Source organism: Littorina saxatilis, linkage group LG7 (genome assembly GCF_037325665.1).
Source record: "Littorina saxatilis isolate snail1 linkage group LG7, US_GU_Lsax_2.0, whole genome shotgun sequence".
NCBI classification, from domain to species: domain Eukaryota; kingdom Metazoa; phylum Mollusca; class Gastropoda; order Littorinimorpha; family Littorinidae; genus Littorina; species Littorina saxatilis.
In genome coordinates, this window is record NC_090251.1 from 50907422 (window position 1) to 50912797 (window position 5376).

Below are 5376 nucleotides of genomic sequence, written 5' to 3' on the forward strand. Positions count from 1 at the left end.
CTGGATCTGTCAGTGAAATACTCTACAAACTTATCCATTGAGCAACTGTTATTGTATTATCATCATTTTCTAGCAGATTTTTTTGCATAATTTGGTGACAATATTTTACTTCAGACACACCGCAGGATAAAAAGAAACAAGAACATTCAAGTCACCCCAAAGGCTGCACAGAAAAGTAAGTAAATTATTTTTTAAAAAAAGGTGGTGGTGGTCCTGTTTATATGGTGTGTGTATGGGTGGGTCAATTAATTATTTTCAGACAAGAGTAGTCAGGAAAGTTTTAGACTTTAGACTATTTCTGGATATCAAGTATCAAATGTCATAATCTGCAGTTTTTTAATGTACAGATGATATGTCTTTAGCAGACTGATAGTTTTTGCTTAATGATTGTAAGCCTTAAAATGAGCACTGTACCTGCTAGCACTATGCAAAAGTGTACATGTGTGGCGGTTGGTAATGTGCACTCATCCTATCACATTTCAGTTGGAGATACTAAGAGGAATTTCTTTGCAGTATGTTATGCTCTGTCAATAATTACCACAATTGTGTCAAAGCAGGTAGGCAATAGAGATATGGAACTTGCAATTACAAAATACTGTACCTTGTCAAATGAAACACTGTTTCAGGACAATCATAGCTGCTCTGCATTTTAACGAAAACAACAACAGACTGCAGGCTTCTGACCAGACCGGAAAGGAACGCTACAGTTTGGTCTACAGGAAATCAAAGAAGGACTATTCCATCCAGGAAGTGAAAGTGGATTGCACCTTTGGTAAATGTTCTTTTACTCTCACAAGCTCAGACTTTTGGTACAAAAGTTATTTTTGTGTTGTTCGGTTTGCAAGTACATACAAAATAATGGCCCATTGGATAAGCATGAAAGAGGTAGAAGAATAACTTCCAAACATTTAAGTTAATGGAGATCAGAGAGTAAGGAAGAAGACAAATAGCAATCAATGTCACAAATGTATTGCACCATTTTCTTTTTCTTTGACGGCTCAAAGAAAATAAAGAAAAAACATTTATACACATTCATACAGGAGCAATCCATACAACAGTGCAGGGGAAGGTAACACTAACAGCCACAGAAGATTATGCCTATTTCAAAGTTGGTGGAGGGTCACTTAATAAAGTTCTCATTTGTTTGCAGCTTATGTGGGGAGACTGATGGAACGAGTGGTGGACTTGGCCTCTACACACAGCATCCAAGACATGGAACGGTCCATCAAGCAGTTGCGAGAGGTTGAACCATTGCCTCCGCCCCTTTGTGAATAATATGCCAAGCCTAACAAAGAACAGGCAGTCAGAGCACTAAAGTCTCGGTACAGCTACAAGGAGTGCTAATACGACCACATGTAGTCAGGACCTGTAGATGTGAATGTTTAACCTTTACAACTGCTTCAAACCAAGCAAAATATCTACTGGCACAATAGTGAACTGTTAAAAGAACTAGTTTTCGGGTTCCAAATATCCTGTGTAATTGCCTGTAGCGTTAGGAAAGGTTTCCCGGATCTTCCTGACAGCAGAAGCAGGGAGAGTTACTCGTACATCCTTGCCCAGCCATCCCCATGCAAACCCTGCCAGCATACGGTATGCAGTGTAGCGGTAGCGACTGCACACAGACAAAATTAGGCATGCTATGTAATGTCCATGTAAATAGTACTTTCCAAGTAAACTAAAAATGCATGAATATCAGGCAGCAGACATCTTTCTCATGTATACTGTATCACATGGTGTCGATGATAAAATTTACATTGCAGCAAGATATTTGGTTTGGGTGTAAATGTTATTTTAAAACCCTTACACTGGTGCAATTCTGCAACACAGGTTACATAGCCACTGGTCAATTAACAGAGAGAAAAATAAAGAAAAACGATCATATAGGTTTTCGCATTCATGGGAGGTAATCGTAACCGACCAAACAGACTGAGCCAGTAACGCGACATATATGTCGTGACAGTATAGGAAAAGTAGCGCGACATATGTAAATGAATCTATTACATTGAACCATGATTTGTAATTTTGCTCCTTGATATATTATATATATATACCTGTTTTCATCAGCTATATCTCTTCCATACTGTTGCTGGCACCATCTGTAGCAAGTACGAAGTACGTAGATATCCAGACACACTGACTGGAATCCTGGGTGATGAGTTATGCAGTTCACACCTTCTTCTCTCATCAAGGCTTCCATTTGCTCCATTTCTGTGCAACAGCGACATTCTTTGATTGTGTCCATGAGCTCACAGTTGTCACAATGACACCTAGTGCATAAGAAGAGGAGAGGAGAGGAAAATAAAATTGTTTGCACAAACATACTTACTCTGTCAGTCTGCGTTTTGGTTTTTGATCAATAAAATATTCTTTTAATCAAATCAACTTTATTTGTGTTTGATTCTTTTCCCCATCTGTGTGCAAAAATTTGATTCCAATCATGTTGCTCAATTTATTTTAACACTGATGTGTTTGGTCAGTTCTTCAATATTACATGCAACTTTCCTTTAAAAAAAACCCACACAAAACTGAAACACATTCAAGCCTGGTGATACAAAGACACAAACATGACAATCCTGTGGAGAAAAAAAAACCAAACTCAAGTACTACAATTCCACAAACTAAAAAAAAAGATGCTGTTGCTATTCACAAAGGAGATGATATTGAAAGTTCTGCACTGATGAAAAATAAACACATGAAATGAACACTGAGTTGATTGTTGACAGTGATTGTTAACTTTCAATAGTTGGTATTCTATGCCTAGCTTTGTTGTGTTCAGATCTTCAAAATCTCTGATAATGTAAGCAAACAGTGTCACAAAATGGTAAGTAATCGCACAGTGTGAAATTTACCAATGCATCGAGTTCAGACGACTTGGGTCCACTTGGTCATGTGCCTGTCTTTCTCCTTCACTGCCATCATCGTCGCTACTCGAAATCTGAGGCTCAAACTGGTATGGTTGAGGGGCTCCACAAGATTGTGATTGTGATTGAAACACGTTCATCTCTAAATCCGAGTCGAAATCGCTGCTTTCACACGAGAGTTGCAATGCAACGTCTCTCTCTGCTACACTTGACGCCATGTTTGCTCGCTCAGTGTGTTCCACGTTTGACGTCACTAGCCAGGGGAGTTAAGCGATGGCAAAATTTTAAGATTGCTTCCTTTAGGCCAAAAAAAAAAAATTGTCTGTTTCTGGTAACATGGCTAAAAAAAATAGGGTCAGTAGGTCGGGATTTTTTTTATTTTATTTTTTTTTTTTTTTTCACCCCAAATGTAGACCAATAAAACTAACTTTAAAAATCGCGCAAAGAGACTGGATTCACTATACATAGAGACAAGACACTCAACACATTTACAAATCGTCAGCGGACTTTCGTTTTCACACGTTTTTGTTGTTCATTTTCTCACCCTGTCCTTTACCACCAAAAAAAACCCAAACATTTTTGAGTTTGTAAAAAAAAAAGTTTAGGGTCGGCGCCGAAATTTAGGGTCGGTCGGGTGACCAGAAACAGACAAATTTTTTTTTTTGGCCTTATAGTTAATTACAGGTGAGAATGAGCACTTTCAATAGCCAATTACGCGCGATCGGAAGAGATGGAACTTGATATAATTATATTTTTGCGGTCCTGTTATAAAGCCCTTTCCAGTGGCACAATAAAAAGTTTGCACTCTGGTTGGTCTTTAAATTCCCAAAACGAACTCTGTAGCTCCCGGCACAATTTCAAATCTATATCTCTAGGAAAAGCGCATGAAATACTAAGGGTCAAAAGGTAGGACGATAATTATGACTCTCTCAAAGATCGCCACAATGAGAATTACAGTCTGACCTGCCCACTCAAAACACAGCCTTTTTCAATTTGAATAACTCAGCGCTCATACGTTTATTTTCAAGGCCCAGTCTGCCTCAAATGGTTTACAGAACGATTTAAATCTTCTCACGAAAAAAGCAGTTCTAACCTTATGGAACACCCTTGCAAATAGCATTTAACAGCATTAAATGCTACATGGCTATTTTGCTTGCGTAAACCACACACCAGATTTCTTGGTTTATTTTACCCCTGAGCCATCGTGGACTCGTGTCACACACACTTTCCTTTTTTTCACAATTTCGTCGTCAGTGCGTGATTTCAATGCAACTCGCTGTATCTGCAATAGCACGTAAATGTGTTCTTCTGAATCTAAAATGTTACAAACGATTGCGATTCACACGAACTTATCGGCGGAGGTTGGCTTCAAAGTAGCAAGCGATATGCAGAAAATTCGTCTGCTTGGGGAAACACGACCTTGCGTGACCTGTCATCAGCTTTCGGGCTCCCTTATTTAACACTTTGAAAAACTTCGAGTTGTACTGATTTTGTCTTGACAAAAAAATAATTCTCTTAGGATTTAAGAATGTTTGTGTAACAAGCTGTCAATAAATGCACAACCTGTAAATTACAGACATGTTGATATTTTGTTAAGTGGCAACGAAAACCTTCCTCTTCGCACCAATACGTTTATTTTTGAAACTGTATACTTGTTTATTTGTGAATCTGGTCGCTTTTATTGACTCGCAATACTCATGTAAGCATTTCTGTTAACCTGATAACCATTATTTTGTATGATTTCTCCAATGATTTCACTAGCGAACAACTGTTTATCTGCCACTGGATTACAGTTTACAATTTACGATGTTCATTCTCTTTTGTAAGCGCTTGCTACTTTCATCTCTCTACATGTGTCGTTCTTTCTCAACATGAGGCTTCCGATTGTGGTACTAGACAATCCGGCTGGCCACGCAAAAATAAATTCTTTGAAAAATGCTCGCTCTTTACGGAAGGCACCTGGGATGTTCTCAAGCGGTGAGTGTTTAAAACGAAAGAGTGTTTGTACTTTGTGTAAAAGCCTGACAGTGTCTGTAGACAGAAACTGATGGTTTACGGGAAGTTGTGTGTGCCTTTAAGTTATTCCTGGTGTGTGGTCACAAAATAACAACCCCCAATCTGAACTGTATAGCTCTAGGGGTGATTTGACAGTTTTCTTGGTAGACATAATACATTTAACTGTACCAACACGTGTAGATGATTTTCACCACACACACACACACTTAAATACACGCCCACGCACACGCACACGCACTCACACACATACACACACACACACACACACACACACACATACACACTCACACACAAACACACACACACACACACACACACACACACACACACACACACACACACACACACATTCAAACACTGACGCACACACATACACATAAACATACACACTGTCACAAAGCGGGTTTTGGAAGCTACGAAGGATAACTAAACTTGTTTGTATGTACTAATGCGTGTTCTGCCCTATTTCTATCTGACTCCTTTCACACTAGCCTCACCC

General features: G+C 38.9%; 1 long non-coding RNA gene across 1 annotated transcript; it reads right to left on the reverse strand.

Annotated features, from left to right (window-relative positions):
* Positions 1-1476: 1476 nt before the first annotated feature.
* LOC138970380 (uncharacterized) lies at positions 1477-3016 on the reverse strand. The gene is made up of 3 exons (XR_011456916.1): positions 2850-3016; positions 2052-2267; positions 1477-1612 (listed from the first exon to the last, which is right to left on the reverse strand). It is a non-coding gene; the product is annotated as an uncharacterized lncRNA (long non-coding RNA).
* Positions 3017-5376: the final 2360 nt, after the last annotated feature.